At 39.6% G+C, this 10,374-nt stretch overlaps 1 protein-coding gene across 2 annotated transcripts in view; it reads right to left on the minus strand.

The window, feature by feature from the left end:
• LOC139385169 (zinc finger protein 609-like) overlaps positions 1 to 9,558 on the minus strand; it is a 91,461-nt gene extending 81,903 nt beyond the window's left edge. For both annotated transcript variants that reach the window (XM_071130257.1, XM_071130255.1), the window contains exon 1: positions 9,158 to 9,558. The gene's annotated coding sequence lies outside the window, so the exon portion shown is untranslated. The remainder of the gene's footprint in view (positions 1 to 9,157) is intronic.
• Between the last annotated feature and the right edge of the window lie 816 nt (positions 9,559 to 10,374).

Below are 10,374 nucleotides of genomic sequence, written 5' to 3' on the forward strand. Positions count from 1 at the left end.
TATCAAGATAGTGGCAGCTGTGTGGATAACTCCTCCGAAGAGCTTTGACTTCTCAAAGACAGAAAGCTTACACAATATGATGCACCATCACCTTATTAATTAAGTAACTTATTTAGATAACTAGCTAGTTAAACCTAGGGGGTCTCTAACACAGAATTCTTTATTTCAGTGTAGTCTACTTTTCTCTGGTACTTAGTGTAGTCTACTTTTCTCTGGTACTTTTCTCAGTGTAGTCTACTTTTCTCTGGTACTTTTCTCAGTGTAGTCTACTTTTCTCTGGTACTTTTCTCAGTGTAGTCTACTTTTCTCTGGTACTTTTCTCAGTGTAGTCTACTTTTCTCTGGTAAAATGACAGATTAACTTCAAGCAAAACATTAGGAAATGTAGCTGGCTGCATTCTTTCTATAATAAACCTTTTGCAATATGATGGACATGCATCGTTTTAGCAAAAAAGACCTTGCTTTTTCATTGTCAGCTCATTTACTAATTCACTGTGGCTGCCAGCCAAATAGCGTTGCACTTCTGTTGTCATCTGATGAATATGAAGCTATTTTCTGCCAAATGTGTTGCACTGATGTATTTTCTGTGAAGGGAAACAAGTTGCACGTCCCTGATCACTAAATTTATGCAAAAAAACAAAAACACTTTGCTTTCAATAGAAAAGCCGACGCCTGTCAACAGACAGCTTGACTTACCTGCTCCCGCTTACACCATTGTGCTATTTACAAACAAGTGACTGGCTCAACTGTTCTGGGGAACTATGGTAAAAGCTTCATGATGTAAAATCATGTGCCAGGTGAAATGAAGAACGTGATCTCCTTTATCTCCTATCACATCGCACAAGTTGACTGCAGGGATTCACTTCAGTAGCTACAAATATAAAATGTATTGAAAAACTTCAAAATAAATAGTTGTTTCAAAGTATTGATGATGGTATTGAAAAACCATCCCATGGCTATTTCCAAATACCCTGATATACGTTATATAAAAGACCAAGCCTACCCCATTCAGCATGTTCAACGTTTCAAAAGCTCAGATGGGACAAAAGAAAACACCTAGTTTCCTAGATGAATTGGATCAAACCCAGCAGATATCTTGAATAATTCCCATCCAGATTGCATAGTTCAACTTTATTCACAATAGACTTGATGGATTCACTGCATGAACGTGTTTGTGAGTGAGCAGCCAACAAGAGTCCATCTATAGATCTAGACAACAGTGACTCAAATGTGTGTCAATATTCTGAACTGGGCTGAATCTAGACAGACTTGAGTCTTGACCAATTCAAGGGACATTCCCTGTGTTCAGCATGATAGGGTAGCCTAGTGGTTAGAGCGTTGGACTAGTAACCGCAGGGTTGCAAGTTCAAACCCCCGAGCTGACAAGGTACAAATCTGTCGTTCTGCCCCTGAACAGGCAGTTAACCCACTGTTCCTAGGCCGTCATTGAAAATAAGAATTTATTCTTAACTGACTTGCCTAGTTAAATAAAGACCTAAAAATTACATTCATACCAGTATCTGGTCAATCAATACCGTACCTACAATTGGATTAAAGGACATGGGCCAAATACCTCACTGGAAACAGACATTTCATAAGTCTGTATGGGGGACATTGAACATCTCACCTAACAACAAGGCTAACCAGAATGGAGACTAGACCCTAGTAATTTAGGTATTTTATTAGACCCTAGTATTTCATTAGGATCCTGGGGTTCCTAGGCCTGGACAACAGCAGCATCTTCTTGATGTGGGGTGAGTGATTAATGTTGCTATGTAGCTCAGAGCTATAAGAGGGGATTAAAGACAGTTCTAAAATCCACAGTCCCACTCACACACATTTCAAAAGCAATGTGTTTAATGTATTTAACGCAATCAGACAAGCACCTACCTTATTTTAACAGTTCGTCAATAGCCCGACACCTGTCTAAAAACAGGCCAATTGTATAATAATTAGTCTAACAAGGGGGACACCACAAGGCCATGGCTTCAACACTAGTTATTCTATGAACTGAACGGTCTCATCATAAGCAACATCTTTGTTTGCAGTGACCGTACATGGTGGCTAGTCCAAGTCCCCATAATGCATCTTTTGCAATGAGAATAAGCTTTCTGTTTGACACAACTGGCATTGCAAATCACTTGCTGTGAACAATGTAAACAAACCGCTAGGAAAAGACAGAACTAAGCCTTATCAACTGTCCTAGTCTTATGCATTTCAGTCAGATGGCTAGATCAAACCAGGCATCAGGTACTAATAGCACAGATAGAACAATGAGACAGATATTTCAACTGATGTATAAATATGAAGCATCCGGTCGGCCAAATATGGTAGTGAGAGGAAGCCCAGTGGCCGGCAGTGGGAGAAGATGGATTTAGGCAGACATTCTGGCATTTCACTCATCGATTAAACATTGGATCTCAATACAGTTCTGTTCCCAAAACTACAATCTGTTACGAACAGAGTGGACTAAGTTTAGTAGACTTAACCCTTTCCCAAAGTAAAAAAAAAAAAAAAAAAGTTGTTTAGAAGGAGTGCAAAGGCAAATTGAGTTATTGCACACTTCACAGAGTAGGCGTTCCAACAGAAATATGCAAATTAATGCTAGAACGCGCCAATAGGATCTTGCTAGCTCGTGCTTGGCACTGCCCACCTCCTTGCTTGTTCTGCCAACTATGGCTCATTTGTTCCCATTTGAAACAGACCGTGTTGCATCTTGGTTTAGTTATAAAAATCTCTAGTAATAAGCCTAACCAAACCAGAATGAGGTAGGTTGGGTGTGATTATGTCCAACAGAAGTAGCTAGATAACGTTATTATAGAGCTTGTAATTTAGGCCCGGTGCGATTAGCATGAAAACACACTGGAATCCTTTTCCATTTGGCAGGAAGCAGTCTACAGCAAAACGTTGCCTCTCACTTATCCAATTATCTGCAGAGGCCACAATAAACTAGGGGGCAAGTACAGAGACGTGTTGTTGATCCAGACAGTGGCTCACAGTGACCAATGCCTAGAAAACCGCTACAGACTTGACCTTCTGCATTGAGAGGACTCCCTGCTGCGTAAATCAGTACCAATGCAAAGAGGCACAGCCAGAACACTGGGTGAATTGGCCACAAACTGGTATTTTGTAAAGTGAGCTCAATAAGGGAGAAGTAATACAGAAATCTGTGGACAATTGAAAACCTCACTAGCCTGAATGATGAGAAAGGTCCTTCGATAGTCTGACAGATTGGCAATACGCACCAACCAGTTCATTGCTGTCAAATACACTGTACCAAACATTAGAAACACCTTCCTAATATTGAGTTGCATGGACGCTACAGTGTCTAAAGCATTCCACAGGGATGCTGGCTGATGTTGACTCCAAATGCATCCCACCGTTGTGTCAAATTGGCTGGATGTCCTTTGGGTGGTGGACCATTCTTGATACACGTGGGAAACTGTTGAGCGTGAAAAACCCAGCAGCGTTGCAGTTCTTGACAAAAACGGTGAGCCTGGCACCTACTACCAAACCCCGTTCAAAAAGCACTTAAATCCTTTGTCTTGCCCATTCACCCTCAATTTGAACACATACACAGTCCATGTCTCAATTGTCTCAAGGCTTAAAAATCCTTCTTTAACCGGTCTCCTCCCCTTCATCAACAGTGACTGAAGTGAATTTAACAAGGGACATCAATAAGGGATCATAGCTTTCATCTGGTCAGACTGTCATGGAAAGGTGTGTCCTTAATGTTTTTTTATACCACATTATTATTGAATAGTCGTTTTTGATTGGCTAGAAGGGCATTCTAGAATGGACATTACAACCAGACATCTGGAAACCTTCAAATCATGACACAATATGCACCTACACATGCAGTAGAGGTCGACCGATTATGAATTTTCAACGCCGATACCGATTATTGGAGGACCAAAACAAGCCGATACCGATTAAAAATCTGCCAATTTTTATTTATTTGTAATAATGACAATTACAACAATACTGAATTAACACTTATTTTAACTTAATATATATATAATAATGATAATAATAATAATAATATTAACATCAATACAATCAATTTAGCCTCAAGTAAATAATGAAACATGTTCAATTTGGTTTAAATAATGCAAAAACAAAGTGTTGGGGAAGAAAGTAAAATGCAATATGTTCCATGTAAAAAAGCTAACGTTTAAGTTCCTTGCTCAGAACATGAGAACATATGAAAGCTGGTGGTTCCTTTTAACATGAGTCTTCAATATTCCCAGGTAAGAAGTTTTAGTTTGTAGTTATAGGAATTATAGGACTCTCTCTCACTATACGATTGGTATTTCATATACCTTTGACTATTGGATGTTCTTATAGGCACTTTAGTATTGCCAGTGTAACAGTATAGCTTCCGTCCCTCTCCTCGCCCCTACCTGGGCTCGAACCAGGAACACATCGACGACAGCCACTCTCGAAGCAGCGTTACCCATGCAGAGCAAGGGGAACAACTACTGCAAGTCTCAGAGCGAGTGACGTTTGAAACGCTATTAGCGTGCACCCCGCTAACTAGCTAGCCATTTCACATTGGTTACACCAGCCTAACCTCGGGAGTTGATAGGCTTGAAGTCATAAACAGCTCAAAGCTTGAAGCACAGCGATGAGCTGCTGGCAAACGCAGGAAAGTGCTGTTTGAATGAATGCTTACGAGCCTGCTGGTGCCTACCACCGCTCAGTCAGACTGCTCTATCAAATCATATCTTAGTTATAACATAATAACACAGAGAAATACGAGCCGTAGGTCATTAATATCGTAGAATCCGGAAACTATCATCTCGAAAACAAGACGTTTAACGGAACCGTTGGCATCCATAAATCTAAATATTCCTGTTACATTGCACAACCTTCAATGTTATGTCATAACATAAATTCTGGCAAATTGGGCGGCCCAAACTGTTGCATATACACTGACTCTGCGTGCAATGAACCCAAGATAAGTTACACAATTTCACCTGGTTAATATTGCCTGCTAACCTGGGTTTCTTATAGCTAAATATGCAGGTTTAAAAATATATACTTCTGTGTATTGATTTTAAGAAAAGCATTGGTGTTTATGGTTAGGTACAGTCGTGCAAAGATTGTTTTTTTTTCACAAATGCACTTTTGTTAAATCATCCCCCTGCGTTGCATCGATTATATGCAATGCAGGACATGCTAGATAAACTAGTAATATCATCAACCATGTGTAGTTAACTAGTGATTATGATTGATTGATTGTTTTTTATAAGATAAGTTTAATGCTAGCCAGCACCTTACCTTGGCTTCTTACTGCATTTGCGTAACAGGCAGGCTCCTCGTGGAGTGCAATGTAATCAGGTGGTTAGAGCGTTGGACTAGTTAACTGTAAGGTTGCAAGATTGAATCCCCGAGCGGACAAGGTAAAAATCTGCCGTTCTGCCCCTGAACAAGGCAGTTAACCCACCGTTCCTAGACCGTCATTGAAAATAAGAATGTGTTCTTATCTGACTTGCCTAGTTAAATAAAGGTGTAAAAAAAAAAAAAAAAAAAAATATATATATATATATTTTTTTTAAATCGCCCGAAATGCTGTCCAAAAATACCGGTTTCCGATTGTTATGAAAACTTGAAATCGGCCCTAATTAATCGACCATTCCGATTAGTCGGTCGACCTCTAACATGCAGACTACTTGCTACACCGTTACAGAAAGCTAAACCAACAATCACACAAACTGAAAATGGATACAATGTAAACGCAGGTCCACCGAGGAAAAGACGTAGCTAGCTAGCATTGATTTGTTTTTACAGAGACATGAGCATCTGACCTAACATGGTGAGTGATTAACATGAATTTCTCCTGTCCCCTCCCCCACTCAAGCTGTCAAATCTTCCCATGTTTGACCAGCTGTTTTCAGCAACTGATTTTTTTTAAATGCGGTTGTCATATTGGCAGTTTTGCTAGCAACAAACTATTTAGCTAGCATCTATTCTAGTGTTTGATATGCAAAGCGATCTCCTCGTAATTAACAGTCAGTGTTTTGTGTCCTGCCTTGAAGGCAAACTCTTCTAGCTATGCCAGGCATTATCAGCTCATGTGGATGTATCCAAATGAATGTCAACAGAAAACAGCACATTTGCTGTTTTTCTGTCTGCAGAGGTCGTGACTGTGTAGCCATAGCTAGTTGGCTAAGTATCAGCAAGCAAGAATAAGAACACTGCCACTGAGCATGAGCATGGCAATGGAACAAAGAATGAACAACTGGGTCACATCTCTAGCAACCAAAAGATGAGAAAGTATAAATTTGCATTGAAAAACATCAATGAACGTTTTTCTACCAGTGTGCTTTTATATTGTTTTCTTTAGCACCTTTGGTATAAGTGGGATAAATGCCTCCATTCCGTACATTACCTTGGAAAAATGAACTCTGCAAAGGGACCCGGCTCCACATCTTCCCGCTGCGTCGTCCATTAATTCCAAGGTAACATACAGAACGTTGGCGTTTATCCCGTACGTATACTCAGTGCATGTGAGTAGTGTGTCCAATAACAGCTTACAACACAGACTGATAAAAGTAGACAAACCAGGCACATCCTTGATATAAGACTTCAGAAAGGCTTAAAGTTCAGTTACAAAATGTAATGCAGCTAAGCCTACTGAATATAAATTGAGGTTCTCACAAAACTCAATATCTCACCACACGCTTTCTGCTATTCAATCATTTTGAGCTGTTAATGATACTTAAAGCAAAGCAATTAAACAGGACAAGCTTCAAGAACATAAAAATCCATAAATGGATCAACTTTTAAAAAATCTGGATAAAGATCGCAACATTTGCACAGAGTCCATTGGAGTTTTAACAAGACCTTCACCCTGTGGTCAATAGGCTTTGAAGTGGTATACCTGGAACTTTTGTTAGAGGAGAGGAGCGCTGTGTGTGTGTTGGCCAGTGGGAATCTGTGTATTTATAAGAGATGCTGATGTACAGTAAAGAAGCTGTGTTACTCATGACATGTCGATAACGGTACAGCCCACTGGACTGAAAGCTTTGTCAAACTGTAATAGGAAGTGGCAGGGGATCTGAAAAATGTGTACAAACGACTTCAAGTAAGGCTGTAGGCTAGGTCAGAAATACATGTCCTTGAATAAGGCTAAGCAAACACAATTCAATCATAAATAGGCACATTCCAAAACAAAATTCTTTAAATCAATTGGAACCCTCCTTTTAGCATCATTTCAATTCCAGCCAACCTCTGAGAATTGGCTTTGTTCAAGTGACTGTTAGTGATTCCCCTGAGGTTTCAAATTGCCAGCTACCTTTTAGGATGTAAATCCTCTCTAGTGTGTCATCAGCTGATGCTACCATCAGATGACTGGAGCCACACTGACGTACTCCCTTTCCTGAAATAAAACTAATCAGATGCTTCAGGACTCTAAACAAACAGGCTGAAAAATCATTGTTCAGTGTAGTTTAATGCTCTACTGTAGTTTAATACTCTACTGTTCCTGGTTCTCAAAGTGACATCATAGGTGATTGGCTGATCCAAGACAGGTAAGATGAAAACATGTTTGTTTCTGAGACATACCATTTGTCCCATGGAACATAGTCACTGTAGAATTCACTCCTTCCGTGGGTCCACACTCCAGCTCAAAGTCCTGCTAGCAAGCTTGATTTCTCCATCGTCAGAATAGAGTAGACTACAAATCACTGATTCACCCATGTGGGCCAGTCCAAGGTAATGGAATTACGCTGAAACTCCGGTTTCACACTTTAAAATGTATGCCAAACAAAAACCATTGATTTTCGAGTTTAATAAACCATACAGCTCTATGAACAATGACTAATTTGAACAATTTAAATAAAAAACATTTACTGGTAAAACTGTGCAAAGCTGGGTCACAGAATTAATTTTTTTTTTTTTTGAATCTATGGTTTTTGGTTGGTTTACATTTTAAAGTTAACAATCTGAGTCTCAGCGTAAATCCATTACCATGGAATTGCCCACATGCATGGAACCTGTAGCCTTTACAATGTGTTGACTCACTAGGGATATCTAGCAGTACTATGGAATACACACACAACTATTGGGAAAGTACTGTCTACTATGTATTAGGGAAGGTCATGATAAGTAACCAAGATAAGTGTGGTTCACAATAAACAATGTTTTTCCACATCTGGTTTGATTTGTTAGCAGTGGAAATGTTTAAAAGCGCCAACATGGGCCGAATCCCCATCAGACTTCCAAGGCATTCAGCCAAGTCTTGTTGTTTTCCTAATTAATTTCAAGTACTAGAACAACTTCATACGATGTTGACATTGTACTTTCATAATTTTACTAGGCAGTGAGTGTTCTCAAAGCCTAGCCTATACCAGTATTGGCTGCTGAAACCCACAGCCATGTCCAAACTAGATAAATCATCTGTCAGTCTCTAGCATGTGGTACTTACTGTAATAATAGCAGATATGCTTGAGATTGGGAAATGGTATGAGATTTTAATACAGCGTTTAGCTAGCAAGCTTACACATGTAGAGCCAAGGAGAGTTGTATTGGCATGCAATGTTCTGTTGGCCGACAAGCTCCACTACAGGCAATCCCTGCAATGCATGTGGCTGAGCAATCAAATAATGTCACAGCGTGCATGAGGTGTTAATCTCAGCCCTGACATTGCTGCTCGAGTTGACCTTAGGTTACTGGTTAGCATAGAACCAAAATATGAACCCCAATCACCTCACAGTTTATAAAATGTACAGAATGCCAATATGGCTAACTAGCTAACTTCCAAAGACTGTTATTACCCTGTCGCATATTGTGAAATAAGCGTGTCAAGCTAGCTTGCTAACTAACGTTGGCTAGGCTAATTGGCTTCTAGCTGCACGATTTGATACCTAGATTCAGAATATTGTTCTGTGTTCGTGGCAAAGGGGCTTCGTCTAAAATACATATTGGTTAGCTAGTTCCTTAATTTCGTAGCTAGCATTAAACGGTATCCATGTCAAATAATGTTGCTTTCTGTGACAAACTTATTGCTAGTTAGCTAGGTCTCTCAAACAATGAGTTCTCAGGGCACAGCTAGTTAGCTAACGTTAGCTAGCTTCATTGCTAGCTGGCTAGCAGTCTCTCCCAGTCCCACCACATATCAAAATACAAGATAATTATATTTAGGCGACACTTACCCCGTGTGAAAACCCCAGTACAACGACGGATTACGTACACTCCATAGATAGAAAGAGTAAAAGTAATTGACGAGAATGACAACAAAAATCTGTCAAAATAACCACAGACCAATGCACTCCCCAAGAAATCCAACGGCAAGGAAAAGGAGAGGCCAGCAATTCACTGGACTGCTGCCATCACACTTTGAGATCCCGTTCCAAATCGAAAATACCGGCTCGGGCGGTCATTTTTAGCTTAAATCTCGAACCATTCAAGGATTTAATATTTCCCTTTGGTCTCCTGTACAGTAAATCCAACATTGAACAGATTTCCTCCCTGGGTTAATTCCTCTGCTTTCGATGTATCTGTATCTTGCTGGTTGTTAGTACCCTCCTATACTGGAGATTGATACAACGTAACCAACAAGCAGAACGAGCTGCTAGGAAATCCAGGACAAACGTTCCATTCGGATTGAACTATCTTGCAGGAGGGGTGCGCTTGAGTAAAAAGAGACATATCTGGAATTTGAATGGATTATATTGTCGTTTTCACCAAATGTTTGCTAAAATGTAATGAAATCTGCACACATCTCCAAGTAATACATTCATAATACATAAACTATATGGATAAAAACATTGGCTTGATAAATTAATGTTGTGTCCTCCTGCATTATGAGTGGCAATTTATCATAACATTTGACAAAAAATGCTAACATAATAAGAGCATTTAATAAAACATGTATGACCTATTTATTTCCTAAAGGAAATTGTATTTTATAGAGTGCCTCCTTCAATTAGGGATAATAAAAACAATTTGACACCATGTACTCAGAACTGTATATTTGGAGAGCAGAATACATTTCCCATGTGGATGCCATGACATATTTCAGGGTAGAATATATCTGTCAGCTATTGGTTTTGAGGAGATGAGAGGGAATATTTTATTGGGCTAAAAATGTAACAAGAGAATGATACTACCAGCAATACTTGACTCATGAGTTGTTCTGTTCTTTATTGTCTTTAAACAGGTCCAGTCTAGAAACAACCCTTAGACCCCACACCCTGTAGGCACTTTGTATATCTGAATGAATTGGATAGCTAACAGTGGAGGCTGCTGACAGGAGGATGGCTCATAATAATGACTGGAATGGAGTGAAAGGAATGGTATCAAACGCATGAAGAAAACAGTTATAACATGTGCTTGATACCATTCCATATACTCCATTCCAGTCATTATT

Source organism: Oncorhynchus clarkii, chromosome 26 (assembly GCF_045791955.1).
Source record: "Oncorhynchus clarkii lewisi isolate Uvic-CL-2024 chromosome 26, UVic_Ocla_1.0, whole genome shotgun sequence".
NCBI lineage: Eukaryota > Metazoa > Chordata > Actinopteri > Salmoniformes > Salmonidae > Oncorhynchus > Oncorhynchus clarkii.